The sequence below is a fragment of the Medicago sativa genome, chromosome 6, assembly GCF_051527215.1.
Source record: "Medicago sativa cultivar Bolivia chromosome 6, Bolivia_mono, whole genome shotgun sequence".
Taxonomy (NCBI): Eukaryota; Viridiplantae; Streptophyta; class Magnoliopsida; order Fabales; family Fabaceae; genus Medicago; species Medicago sativa.
The window spans coordinates 45,285,274-45,301,446 of NC_140754.1; the positions used below are offsets into that span (position 1 = coordinate 45,285,274).

At 32.4% G+C, this 16,173-nt stretch overlaps 1 long non-coding RNA gene across 1 annotated transcript; it reads right to left on the reverse strand.

Annotated features, from left to right (window-relative positions):
* Positions 1–3,979: 3,979 nt before the first annotated feature.
* LOC146915477 (uncharacterized) lies at positions 3,980–6,400 on the reverse strand. Its single transcript, XR_015013339.1, has 3 exons — positions 6,249–6,400; positions 5,832–6,161; positions 3,980–4,125 (listed from the first exon to the last, which is right to left on the reverse strand). It is a non-coding gene; the product is annotated as an uncharacterized LOC146915477 (long non-coding RNA).
* Between the last annotated feature and the right edge of the window lie 9,773 nt (positions 6,401–16,173).

The window sequence follows — 16,173 nt, forward strand, 5'->3', positions numbered from 1 at the left end:
TTATCATTACTCACCATTGAATATATTTTTAGGAATGTGTTTCTCTTCATTCTACACATCTTAATAACAAATTTGACAATGCCATAGAGCCTTATTCAAGTGAAAAATCAGAAGCTGAATATGATAATAATTTTGATCCACCGATGAAGGAGAAAATTGACAGGTTAGCTATGTGTCTATTTTTAAATTAATCTTCATGTTTGTTATGAATTCAAAAATTATACTAAAAAAGATGCATTGTCAAAACTACTGCATGTAAAAATGACAATGTGTTACTTTTGATCCTTTTCATTGTAATATAGTAGACCCTACATTAATAATATTACATTTGATAGACACTAAAATTGCAATTTTTTATGTAAAAAAAAAACGAAATGTGAATATTTATAGGGGTCATTTTATTTATTTGTTTAAAAAAATTAATTTATTTTTTACAAAAAGTGTAACATACATCCTCTATATTGAAAGTTCAAACTATATTTATTTTTTAAGATGACTCAGATTCTATTTTGTTAAAACTCAATCTTCACAAAATATAAATTTGTGTGTGTGTGTGTTAGTAAAATATAAGTATAAATAACATAAAAAATTAACTTAAATGATCCAAAACACCAAGGAAAAAAATACCATATGCTTATATCAATTTATATAATGAAAAATAAATATAACTCAGATTGGAGATTTAGTATTGTGGCATACCTTTGGTACTTTGTTGATTTGATAATAAATATTTACGCTTATTTTCATAAAATCACCATCTATGTCATGTTCACTTTAATCTTCATCAATTGTTATAAAAACCAAGATTAATCGAGAGATCAAACTGGATTGAGTAGAAATCAAATGCATAGTTAGATTATTTATGTCATCTGATCAAGAGTATCATAAGCCAAATAGATGTTTGAATTAAAGACCTAGTTTACTTATGAAGTTTCTAGTACAATAATATAGTAGTGACTGTTGGAGTCACTGAGAGTACAATTAAAGACCTCAGTAGTATTCTCAGTGACTCCAACAATTACTACTATATTATTGTATTAGCAACTTCATAAGCAAATTAGGTCTTTAATTTGAATATCTAATTAGCTTATGATACTCTCGATCTGATGATATGACTGATCTAACTATTCATTTGATTTCTAGTCAAGTCAATTTGATCTCTCGATCAACCTTGGTTTTTATAACAATTGATGAAGATGAAAATGAACATGACATTGACAGTGATTTTAAATAAGCATAAATTTTTATTATCAAATCAATAAAGTAACAAAGGTTTGCCATCATTACTAAATCTCCAATCTAATTTATATTTATTTTTCATTTATATAATTGGTATGCATTTCATATTTGTTTCCTTGGTGTTTTGGATCATTTAAGTTAATTTTTTTTTGTTGGGCATACCTTTTTTTTGAAAGTTTATGTTGTTCATACTTATATTCTAATATTCTACGAATATATATATATATATATATATATATATATGTATGTATGTATGTATGTATGTATGTATGTATGTATACGAATTTATATTTTGTGAAGATTGAGTTTTAACAAACTAAAATATGGATGATCTTAAAAGATAAATATATTTTGAAGAAAAAAAAAATTCAACCTTAAAGTACAGTTAATTAATTATATGACTCCTATAAATATCAGATTACGTTTTTTGTTCTAAAAAAGTTGCAATTTTAGTCCCTATCAAAATTGATATTATTTATGTAGGATCTATAAATAAAATGTTGGATATTTATAAGGAACATTTACTTAATTAACTCTTGAGATAATGATGTATGTTTGTTACAATTTTTTAAAAATTGAAATCTAAATAAAATTAAAAACACAAATGAAAATCTCTCGAGACTAGATTCTAAGCAATAAAAAAAATTTTGGAGGAGAGAAAACATAAGTGTCAAAAGGGGAAATAAGTTTGTAAACAAATATTTCAATTTATAGAGTTGTGCCCCCAACAAGTTGAATTTTTTTACTTTTTTTTTGTTGTAAAAAAATGGTTTTTATCGAATGATGTAACATCCCGATTTTTAGTCCTAGTATTGTTTTTAAATTATTTGCTTGCTACTTTATTTAAATGTGGTTGAATTGATGTGTTAGTTGATTTTATTAAAAATTGAGGAGTAAAGGGTATTTTTGAGAAGTTATGAGAAATAAAAAATTATGAGGAATCAAGAGAATAGAAGTGTATAAGTGAATAAGAGGTTTAAGAGAAGTAATTGTGTAGTATTTTTATTTGTATAGAGAACAGATGCTAAGACCATTAAGAGATATGAGACCAAGCACAAAACAAGTGGATATGAATAAGTGATAGTCTTTGTGGATTAGGGTTAGAAAATCGTTTGTAACATTTTGGAGGAAGAGGCAAGAGGCAAAAGAAGAGAAAAGGGGATCTATAGAGAAATTAGAGGAGAGATCAAAGAATCAAAGAGGAGAGGGAGACACAAGCTTGTAGGAGTATAGCTTTAAAGATTAAGAGGTAATGGGGGATATTATTTTCATCATATGGGATTTATGAGCAATTGGATAGTTAAGGGAGGAGATTATTTTCACTGTACGCTGTAGATATGAATGTTAGATTTTGTTTGCCTTTAGGTTGACTCCATTTGGATATCTATAACTTAAGATATGATCGAAATACTACACAGGGGTCACCAAGGTCGTGCACCCTTTACAGGTTTAGGAAAACCAACCTTTTTCACCTCTTTCTGTTTCAAACTGAGCTTAGGTATCTTCATGAAAGTTATAGATATGGATCTTAGAATTCATTTTCCTTTGGATTGACTCCAGTTGGATTTCTAAAACTTAAGTTATGATCAATATACAACACGTAGGTCATGCTGCGTTTTTCATGAAATTTTAGCATAACCTTTTTGGTGGCCTTTGAGAATTAATGAACTTGATTTTTGGCCTAGATATAGCTAATTCAATAAATCGAATAACTTGGAATGATTTTTTATTGATAATGGTGGTTAAACTTGTATGATGTTGGAAATAGGAATATGTATATGGCATGTATATGGCTAAAGAGTATGTATAAACATGTAACCTTGATTTTCTTGAATGTTGGAAACTATATGATGAATTGAATTGATGAATTAGTGAATGATGAATTGTGCTGATTATATGATGATGAAAATTTAATGATGAGAATGTGATGAGTATATTGTTGAGTTATGTGACAAAGTGTAAATGATGAATCATTTGACTAAATGTAAATGGTGAATTGTTTAATGATGTAAGATTTATGTGATAATTGGATATGTTATATAATGAAGTGATTATATAACGATATGTAGTTATAATGATATGTTTAATATAAAAAGAGATGTTTATTTATATTGATGATGTGGATAAAGATGTTTTATATTATAGTGATTAATAAAGGTGATGGTTAGTTTGAAATGACGATGTTGATATGTGTAACACCCTCAAACCTCAAATGCAATATTTAATTATAAATCAACAGATAATCACATAGTTTCAAGGTGCTACTTCATCATTAACCCATAAACAGTCATAAATCATCATAAACATGAAATGTCATAAACAGTCACAGCGGAAATACATCACATAACATCATAAGTCATAATCTCCATATCTCATATACATCCAAATATGTGAACTTAAACGTTCCTCGAAAACATAAAATCCAAAAGTAAATATAAAATAGACTCCCGACTACCTAATCAGATCCCAGCTACTAAGACTCCAAAAGCAAAGAAAGAAAGAGTAGGCCTCAAGCCATCCTTTGGTACTCACGTCTACTCAAGCGTCCTGAACATGCACATCTACATCACGAGATAAATGAGTTTAAGTATAGCATTTTAGGATTTCAAATATCATATATAACCATACTGTAACACCCATACCAGACGTATCTAGAAAGTCTAGCACGTGAGTTGAATTTAGTACTGGATACATTAAAATATACAACAATAAAATTTTGAATGAATATTATTTACAACAACATGCGTTCGTACAAAGATATACTACTCAACTTTTCTGAAGTATAATAAAATTACGTCCTTGAAGTCCATAACATCCTGCTGCGGTACGAACGATCACTTGTTGAAACATCCATTCGTCTACTAGCTTGCCATCCAACCTGTTTATCTGAAACAAATAAGGATTGGGATGAGACATAATGTCTCAGTGAGTTCCCCTAATTCCTAGTCTATAGGTAACCTCAGGGGAAACCTACGGTCACCACGTGTCTACATTACAACCTGACGGTTGATTATACGTGTGTGGGGACTTGAATACTAGACAGTAGTGCATACTAGAGCCGTCATAGTCTTATCTCACTTGTTATAGGCTTCACTTCCTATACGTGTCTTGGCGGCCAAGGGGGAAACTAGGACCGCAATGCCAAGAATACGCTCTACGTATCGAGGCCTAACATAACATATCATGACACGAGTCTAAACCGGACGATTAGGGGAACCTAAGATCGTCATCGGTATCATAATCTTTACTTGCTCTATTCCATGTCTTATACTTGTCTTATAGCATCTAGTGCTCTTGTTCTTGAACATGATCGTGCATGGAATCATTCTAGCATACCATAACATAATCATTATCATGAGAAACATAATCGTATCTAAGTTCATTCATTATGTTAGCGTTAAACAAATAATTATTATCTTGATTCATTTTACGGAGAGCCCCGGGTGGAGTAACCCCGAGAACAATCCCATACATGACCGATGTACGTACATCGGACTCCCTCGGTGTCGTCCGGGTCCCTTGCGGCTTGAACTGTTCCCCTTAGGTCGAGAACCTCCCGTATCCCCCTGACGTGGATAACAAGAGACACGAGCACCGCCATGCGGTTATTATCTTAGTCTTGCGGTTTCGGTGACATGCAGGTCCCTTACGGCTTGAATCGTTCTCATGATGAGAACCCCTTGTATCCCCCTGGTGTGGATAGCAAGAGACATGCCACCTACTTAAAACTTGTCATAAATTTAGGATAAACCTAATCATGCATACATGTTTACCTCGGAACCTTAATCGATCCGATTAGCGGTAAATTCATACTTGTTCATGCTTGTAGTTCTTAATCCTGGTGGAGTGATTAACTAATCAAACCACGACTTAACATGCTTGCTAGACACTCTTAAACATATGCGAAGAGCTTATACTTCGCGTCTTGTCATTCTAAGAATTCATGCTAACTAGCTAGTTCTCGACAACTGTGTCGAGGCTCTAGTTTTCCCTTGCTTAATGAGTAACTTACTACCCGACTCATGACATGATTCTTTCGTATACCATGCCTTACTAACATGCATAATACTTGCCTCTTTAACATAAGAATCTTGCTTTCCTTGATCATCAATTGGGACCTTGGTTTGAGGGGTTTACATTCGTAAAAAGACACCACGGAGAAAACCGCGTCGCGATTCCCCATGCCTGCCTAAAGCAAGCAAAACAGTGAGATTTCTCACTGTCTTACTCGCCTAGGCGGGTGATTTCACTAGGGAGGCGAGTGGTAGCTCGCCGTGGCGAGTTGCGGGCGAGCAGGACCCCCCTTCGGAGTTCTAGCTCGCCGTGGCGAGTTAGGACAGTCCAGAACACTTAAAAATGGTATTTTTGACCCAAAAACCTCAAACCAAGTGTCTCTATGTGTTTTGGAACATATTTGATCATTGGAAACTTATAAAACATTCATTTGGCAAGTATAAACATGTTTTGCATGCATGGCAAGAAAAGGGGCAACTATCACAATACATAATCCTAGACTTTTCATAGTTTTCATAATAAACTAACATGGCATAAACATGATCCCAAAGGGTAGGAAAACTAGCTATGGAACTCACCTAGTAAATTTTCTTGAAACATCTCCAAGCTTATAAGCTCAAGAATCAAAAACCCTAACTTGATTTCCTTGCAACCTTAGCTCATGCCTTTCAAACTTGTTGTCCTTATCTTGCAAACCAAGACACCATTTCAAGCTCAAAACCATACTCCAACATTACCCTCAAAACACATATTCAAAACTTAAAATCAAAAGGAATTCTTGGTGAGGAAGAATAGAGATATTAATCCATTCAAACTTAATATTATTACCTTGATCAAGTGGAGACCATACCTTGTACCAATTTAGAATCCATCTTCACCATACACCAAACCCTAGTTTCCAATCACTTCTTCAAGAAGAGGAATAGAAGAAATCAAACATAATCCATACTTCCTTAAGCTTAAATGATCATAAGGGAACAAGTTTGGAAACTTACCATGAGAGGATGAAGTTTCATGAAAGATTGGTGAAGAGGAAAAAGAGATGGGATGAGCTTCATGAGAGGTGGAAAAAGGGAAATCAAACCTTAATCAAGCTTCTACTTGTACAAGAGATCATGAGGGAACAAGATTGATTCACTTGCCATGAAGGAAGGAAGATTTGGAAGATTTGGTGGAGAGAGGAATAGATGGGCGTGTGGGAGAAGAGAGAAGGAAGAGGAAAATGTTTTCCCAACTTAGAGAGAGAAAGGATAAGGGAAAATAAGATATTTTCCATCCAAAAACATATAAATATCCTTTTTCCGTGAAATTACCATTATGCCCTTGCCTCAAGCGTGTTTAAAACGACTCTGATACTTTTCCGTAAGAAGCTGACATCTCATAAAATATTAACCTTAACTTACTTTCCATGAATTAAATTCATCTGACACGGTCAAAGGGTAATATACCGATACTGTCAGGCGGGATATTACACATACACATATCCATTGCCTAAAATGCTATCATCATAAGTATATAAATATTCTCTTTCAATCAATCACATCAATCCTTAATTCCACATTATAAGATATAGCAAGTATGCACATCGTAACATTAACTCAATTCTACATAATACACATTTCATCACCATTGTTTCAAACATCACCAAAACCCACATATCCATGTACACATCTTCACATATGTTCACATCAAATACATGACTCTCACATAAACTGATATGTTCTAGATAAGACTCTATATGCATGTGGTACCATTTTAAATATCGAACGTTTATTACCGAGTGATCCCTCATCATCGTGATTATTTTGGATAATTCGGAGTTATATTACCAGATTAATCCTTCATCCTCGTGAACTATGAATACATGGACACCAAATATAGACTCAACAAGGCACATCACCAGAAACTCATAATTATATAATTCACTCCATTATATAACTCATGAGTTTCCACACACAAGTCCATATAACTATCTGCGTAAGAAGATGTGTTGAAAAAATCTAGGTCTCAAAAATGAATTTATTAAAATACAAATCATGATGCAAAAAAAGAAAATATTGAGCAAATAAAATGAAGTCCTGTCTATTATTGGTTGCCACACACACACTATGACTCAGTAGGTTGTATATTCCACTACTTGTAAATTAATCATTGTCTACCACGGAATTATCATATGTCTTAGTCAAATATAAATATGACATACTAAGAAAAAGAAAAAGTCAGCATGCCTAAGTAAAAGCATATATAACTTACATGCAATTTAATATTCATATGATTTAAAAAAAAAATGGAAACTATCCTACTTGTTTGAAAAACAAAAGGAATTTAAATTTTAACATACACCTTGTTTGAGTCAGAAATCATGAAAATTTAGTGCCAAATATCCAACATTTAGCAATGGTATGATAGGTTTTACTTTAGCCATGTTCCAATTCGATCTTGTAGCTGCAATATCGAAATACTGAAAAAGGATGTCTAAATTATCTATTGAAAAACAACACAAAATAAATTCAAAACTCACGTCAAATTCAGCACTAGTATATGTTTTACAAATGGAAGTTTATCGTGATCTGCTGAGTGCACGAATCTTAAAATCTTTTTGGTAAATAAGGAACTCTAATCTGCATGTTTTGTATAAATTAGAGTGTTGCTTAACTGGCTTCCTGATGCACTGTCAGGTTATTGGTCACATTGTTTCCAACTATCGATGGCTGCACCCACATCAAGTTAGTGGGGATGATAATGGCAAGAAGAAAAATATGCTTGTTGCGGACAATGGTAAGAAAAAAGAGATGTAAGGTAAACAGCAGGTGCCAATGAAACCTTTTCATCCACACTGAAGGAAAAAGAGAATCCATAGGGAATTGGTTCATCTAAGGCTTTTGAGAAACCTGCAGTTGCCGCTGCGGATACTAAGGTGAGACCAGTATTTCTTGAAAATGTTTTTTTTTTAAAAACTCGGTATCCGATTCAAGGACCGACTAGTCTGAGGGGATCAATCCCCCCGCCCACTTGTGGGGGCCCGTTCTAAGCCAGAGCAAAGCTCTGTATGGACTTGCCTACCGAAATTGGCACAAGAGGGAATCGAACCTAAGACCTGAAAGGAGCACACTCCAAGATCCCAAGCCAACCACTATTGTCTACACCATCTATTGTATCTAAGGGTAATGTGATAATTAGAGAGGTGAGACCTGAAACTATTATAAATGTTGATGACAACACTGCTACTCATTCAAATTCTACTTTAGCTATTGACTTTGAGGATACTTCAATTAACAAAGAGGTGAGGCCAAAAATTGTTGTGAATGTTGATGGCAGTACAGCTACGCGTCCAAATTCTACTCCACATTGTATACAGCCGGACAAGGCGGTTACATCCTTCCATATGGCTTTACAAATCATCACTCATGAAATAGTTCGATCAAGCATCAATATACCAATTCAAACCGTTTTGGAGCATGTACAGCATGATGATACTGGTCTTACTACTACTAGCCCATAACAGGGGAGCGCGTCCCACTCGAATTGGGATGCATCAAATCATAGTGGAAATAGCCATCCAGAGCAGCATCCCTTCTATGTTGTGATTCCTCGTCGTTCTCCAATTGTTACAAGAGACATCGAACTTATACAGCAAGCGCTGGCACAACAGACAATGGCAGCAAGCGCTTCCAATGAGAAGGAACTAGATCTTCTTTCAGGCAAGGATTAACATTATCTAACGAAGAAGCAGATGAAACAACTCAACTATATCAATTCCAATAATACTCGTTCCAAAGGTAAACTCAAGGGTGGTTGAACAACCCCTTTTTCTTCTAGGGGCTTTTTTCTTTACTTTTTCTTGGACTTTCTTTTTACCTTGTTTTTTTCTTTTCTTTTTTGAGGGTTTTGGTTTGGGCATCCCTCTTGTCTATATTTTCCCTTTTTTTAATAATATATAATGAGTAGGCGGCATGGGATAGGGATATATGTTTTTCAGACTCACCTTGATACCTCACCTATTTGTTGGCTTACAAAAAAAATGTACATAATATTATTTTAATAGTATAATTAGAAGAAGAAAATAAATTAATTAATATTACGTTGAAAACTAAAATTGACATTTATTTTGGATAATTATTTTTTATTTATAAATATAACACTCAGGAATAAGAGATTGATGTTTAAACAACAAAATAAAATAAAAAACTAATAAAATAGACCGATTCGATTTATCTTACCATTTCCATTGTCACTAGCCTAAGTACAATAAACATGTATTTAACAAGTGGGAAGGTCAGAATGGTGTAATAAAACATATATAAGACGTCGAGAATATCGTCTTTATGCTCAATATCCTAATGGAAGGTGTTTGCAAACACATGAATGAGAGAAGTTGTGAAGTCACCATAGACAACTCCTATGCTTTGAAAAGCGAATAAGAATGTAGTCATCCAACCCAACTAATAACAATCAACATTCAAGAAACAGGTTACAAACTTAATTATCTCATGGACAATAAGTCATATGCTGCTCAACACAATTTACAACATAAAGAAAATTGTGTTGGGCAACATGTGGCTTATTGTCCATGAGATAATTAAGTTTGTAAAATGTTTCTTGAAAGTTGATTGTTATTAGTTAGGTTGGATGACTACATTCTTATTAGCTTTTGAAAGCATAGGAGTTCTCTATGGTGACTTCAGAACTTCTCCCATGCATGTGTTTGCAAGCACCTTCCATGAGGGTATTGAGCATAAGGACGACATTCTCGACGTCTTATCTATGATTTTTACACTGTTCTGGTCATCCCACTTGTTAAATACATTTTTATTGTTCTTAAGGCTAGTGACAATGTCAATGGTAAGATAAATCCAATCGGTCTATTTTATTAATTTTTCTTTATTTTGTTGTTTAAACAATATTCTCTCATTCCTAATATAAGTGTTATATTTATAAATAAAAAATATTATCTTAAAGAAAATGTCATTTTTAGTTTTCAAGATGATATTAATTAATTTGTTTTATTCTTTTAATTATACTATTAAAGTAATATCATGCACATCATTCTTGAATTATTGTACTTTTCACTTTTTATCTACGATAACAGTGAATGCATCGATAGTTAAAATTTCCATTTTGTTTTCATTTATGGTATTTTTATAAACATTAGTGAAAAAAATACATTTAGTGAAACTTTTTCGCAACGATTGAACTCATTGCCGATGTTCAATGTGAAAGATAACACACTACCAGTTTTAAAATTATTTTGAATTTTACTAAGGCTTTGTTAGGGAGTTTGGAGGAGAGGGGAGGGTTTGGAAAGAAAAAAAGGAAAGAACAAATGGATGAAATAAAATGGATGACATTGGGAGGAGAGGGTTTTGGGGATCAATTTTTTATTCATATACAAAATCCTCTTATTTGAGGAAACTCAAAAATTGTATTGGAGGAGGGTTTGAGAAGGTTTATATGAATTTCACAATAATATAATATTGTGAAAATTAAAAATATATTAATCATAAGCGTTAGTTTATCATTATCTAAAAAATTGCTCTTTCAAAAAAATGTGAAATACATATATGTGGGTATAATATCTGAGGGGGAAATAAAAATGGTGGCTATTTTAAAATTTTAGTGAACTTTGCATTTCACTCTCACACACATTTTTCACATAGGCTCCCAAATACCCAAATCTGACTTTGTGTTGCTATGTTTATTATCCTGGTAGTATCTTTTTGGTTGTCCTCTTTGGACATTCCTTTCGGCCAAGCCATTGGTTGAGTGTTAACATTCTTCTTTTCCTTAACCAAGATATCAAAGTGTTGAATTATTATTCTTTTTCTAATATTCATGTTTTAATCAATGTATCATTGTCTGATTCTTTAATCTATGTATGTAATTTGGGACCAGTTAGTTACAATGTGGTTTGATGAATTTCATTTGGTTGTAGTTGCCCACCTACTGCCCATGAAATGAATTTTACCATGTCTTTCCTATGATTTCTCTTTCAATCAGTGTGGTTGTTGTTGTTGATGTTAATATTTTGTTCTCGTTTTTAATTACTGTTTTAAACCTTGTAAGACGACGTATTTCATTGGCATATTGCTACATTGTGAAAAATATTCAAAATAGAAAAAATTCCAATCATTGTTAGAGGAATGATTAATTTGTATTGAAATCATTAGAATCCAATGCTTGATTTTTATTATGATTTCAAATTTGTTTTTTCTTTCTTTCTATAAATATGATTACGAGGCTTCTTTAAACACCTTACTATGTTATGTTTTGCCTAATTGAATGGATGAAAGCAGGAGTAGCTGAAAAGTGATATAAATTTTACTCAAAATGCCTAGAGTTGTGAGATGTGTAATTGTTAAATCAGAATATTTTGTGAGCATGTATTAAAATATAATATTGATATCTTTAATTTGAGTGAAATAGATTTTATTATGGAGTATATATTATGCCCTTTGTTAGACTTTATTTTGTTGTGTATATATTAATATTATTGTTTGCATATTTTATTATGAGATATTTTATTTTATTGTGGAATATTGTTTAATTATATTATTGACGGTAAAATTAAGAAATTCATGGACATGCATATATAATATTCATGAGTGAAATAAAGGCAATAGATATGTTGTCGTTTAAAATTAATTTAAGAAGACCTATATAAGTGTTGGAGGTGGGGCCATCTCTATGAAAGTTTGGGTAGACTGTTTAGAGTCACTCATGAAATCAGACATAGGTGCAAAGGCCAAAATGCACCACGCATTGAACAATTTTAGAATTTTGGACGAGAGATCAATGTGAGTGGTGAGATCACCTATTCACAAACGGAATGATGTTCTTAGAGGTTATAATATCACCGACATTCTAGTTGTTCAAATTTCATTTGCTCTATATTCTAGTTCATAGTCAAAAAACAGTCTTATTTATGTATTGATGTTTTACGCATTGGGTAACATCAAAAACTTTAAAATAAATCGTAGGGGATTATTGTTGTAAAATATTGACATATAATTATCTCCATATAATATTGAACAAATAATTTCAGCATCAAGTAAATATCATATTAGAATAAATAAATTAGGGAATAAGGGAAACTTATCATATTGGCTTCCGACACCCGTCTATATATCAACATCTTTAAATTAAACTTGTTGATACTTCCACCATATATCTTAATCAATTATGAAGAACTGCAAAACAAACAAACAGTAAAACACCGCCCTTAACAATTTTCTTCATTATATATGCTAATTTCTAAGATTTAACAGACCATTCTCGACTTCCTTCAAAAAAACAAAAACAGACCATTTTCGATATGGAATCGAAGAAACAAATATATTATGAAACTTTTGAAATATACAAAAATAACAACAATCCCCCATATATTTTAATAGTTAAAAAATTTAATCGAAAAAGGATTTTCTGAGTCAACATCGTGGATGTAATGCATCAAAATGATGTAGCAACCTATATGAACAAGTCCAAGAATAGTTGGTGTAGGAAGCTATATGAACCAAAATCACTTGATGTATGATAGTGGTTTTCCTCTCACATCACACCTCATATTTCTTGTTGTTGAATTAGATCACCGACCAATTAAAGAAAAGAAAATAAGTTGAATGATATTATATCCAAATCAACAAAAGCTCATAATTTTATATCAATTGAAAAATATACTGAACCTTACAAAGTTTGTCATACTAGATTTAAATAAAACAATGAAACTCACTCTTCATTTTGCAAAGATATGTATGTATCATCATTAGATATTAGAGTATAAGAACTTAAATGTTCTAGCTTTCTTCAATCCTTATATAATAAGCTTCAAAGTTAAGTATTGAAGACTCAAATTGTCAAAAGATAAGATTAAGCAATTAAACTACTGAAAATATAATCAATTTAAAATCATTTATCAGCACATATGACATATCAAACACAAAATAATAAGCATAATGGATAGAAAACACAAGCTTCAAACCCACCAAGAAGTGATTTCAATATATGGATTTATTGCATAACTCAATCAAAGTCATTTCATCATATGGATGGTAAGTATACAACACATTAAGCATAATAAATGACACTTACTTGGTTTTTTAGTATTCATGCCGCAGGTACACTTAATAACATCAACCCATTCTTCAGTTCATTAGATTTCTAATCTGAATGAATTATAGAGGTTTACAATATTCTTCATCATTCTTGCATTGTTTGATGTAGTTTCTAAATAACATTTTAACCAATAATTAGACTCATTGAGTTAGGCAGGTGTTACCAAAATAATAAGTTCTCTAGATCATGAGATTTCATCGTGCACATAAATCAAAGCGAATGTGGCCATGATCACCAAGGAAAACTGTAAAGAGAGTAATAAGGATTGACTAAATAACGTGTCATCAAATTAGGAATAATAAAAAAAACATGGAGGACTTAGTCAAGATATAACTAATACAACATAAAATTAAAATTACTTTGATATAAAAACTAACTTTAGTAATAAAAAAAAATTGTCATAAAAACGAGTTTAACATGGTCAATGGACAATGAATAGCAACTATACACCTTCAACCAATTAAATCTCATAATTTTAACACATCATATTACAATTTTAAAATTAATATAAATTTTAAAAATAATAGAAAAGTCTGACCTAGAACCAATGTCAATGTGTAGATTTCATGCAAATCTTAGAGCTTCTTCTGATATTGATCTTCTTCTTCATGAGTTGTCCCCTGCTGGTCTTATCAATCTTCTCAGAAGTGATGCCGGTGGCACTATGTTTCTCCGGGAGTAGTTAGCTTTCTTCGTTTTTTTTTTGAAGGAAGCTTTCTTCGTTTTGTTTTGTTGTTTCTTCCATTTATCATTGTAACCAAAAAAGAAAAGTCTGACCTCAATGAATTGATACCGTAACTGCATTTTGTCACCGTGGTTCAATGATGAAATTTAGTCTCGTGATGCTTGCTTCCTCGCCTTTTTGGTTTATGTCCTGCTTCTAACATGCTCTTCCATACAAAACCTCATAAAAAATTTGTCCAATGATCCACGTATAAAGAGAGTGTTGCTAGCACTAAGAGAGTGTTGCTAGCACTACTCTTAGGTTGATATGTGTTCGTTTAATAAAACTGATTTGGCCGTTCAAAAGAAAGTCTGAGGAAAGAGTTCATGAAAGAGATTAAAACGTGCATCTTGTTATTACACTAGTTTCAGGGGCGGAGCCACCACCTGGCGAGCTCGGGCACTCGCCCGGGATCAATCGATATTTTCTTTTTATCTGACTCAACCCAATAGCCCATTAAGCCACTTAAAATATAAAAAAAAAAAAAAAATTGATCAAACTCAATATTTTCACACGCGCGCGCACAAGAATTCCTGGCTCTATAATTTTTGTCCAGACTCTATAAAATTCCTGGCTCCGCCACTCTAGTTTTCTAGTTTATCATATTCAAATCGTGATCTTTAACATTGGATTAAAGATCTCAGTTCTTCTTCATTATAAAATGTGCTAGAAAACCTTTGATAGTTAAACGAAATTTTAATGCACTCAATACAAATCCAGCAAACACGTCAATTTTGTGCCTTATAGACAAAATATAACATCTACAAGTACACTTCTTATCATCTCTGGTTATCATCAGAGTTTTCGAAGTGAACTTCAAATGTAAATTTTGAGCCTTTTAATTGCATTCGTCCTTCTACGAGCGAAGGCTGAGGTGTGGAAAAATTTGCTGTTTGTGTCTTCGTCCCTTAGCCAGAAATTGTTGGATTGGATCTCTGACGCCAATAACTTTCTTCCACAAAAGTTAGTTTGGTTCTCAAATCGTTTACCTCATTGTTATCATCCGAAGTGGTTATGTGATAATCAATTTCGTTCACATAGTGATTGATGAACTTATGCAAATGTCGTTGATTGGACTTACTCCAAACGTCCATGTCTTCTATGCAAGAATTTATTTTAGTGAGGACGTTTATGCTGCATTTAAGCACTAGTACATTTTCTATTTCAGTACTCATATAGTGATTCAATATCTCCCTCTATTTTATTTTCATTTTCAGCTTATTCTCTATTTTAAACTATGAATTCTGTGATGTTTGATCATTATTTCTTTGCTACAATGCAACTTTATTTTCTTGTTTGTTTTTTGTGAAGTTGAGAAACATTCTATAGTTTACTTTATCGTTGACAACTTCTTGTTTAACTTGAAGGACAAAAGGCATGTACAAGAAAGTGTTCACCCATAGTAATAACTCTGTGTTAGAAAATTCGATATGCCAATTAACTTTGTTTTTAATATTCGATTGATTCTTGCATTATTTCAGTTTTTGAGGTTGATCAATCGTGATCTTTCAGAGTTGTGAAAACTTTTTGAATTTTGTTGAATATTTTAATTGTTGTGTATTGTAATGATGCTTCAATTAGTGTGAAAAATTAATAAGGGGGTTGTGGTGGGTCGGCCAGCGTTGGATTCATCCATAATATTAAATTGATGAATGTATATTTGAATGTATGAATGTTACTAAAGGTGTGCTTAGTTTATCGAAAAACCACGGTGGCACGACACACTCCATTTTTACATTGGGATCCGATAAAGCAATGTGACGTGCATCCAAAGAGAAAAGTAAATGTATGTTTGAATATGCGTTTGCTAATTCAATATTGCATCCAAATACACGGCCGCCCATGAATATTCCCAAGCTAGTATATCAAGCTTTTGCGTTGCTATGATTTTCACCTCGATTATGTTCAAATAAAACACTATTCCAAACATACGCTAAGTATGTTTGGAGTATTTAGATTATATGATTGGCAAAATAGATTTTCCCATTAGGAGAAGGAACTGGTTTCTAATATGCATGTAATTAACAAGTATTTTGGTTTTGATAAACGGAAGAACAACTAAAGCATTCAATGTAGAAATAGGTCAT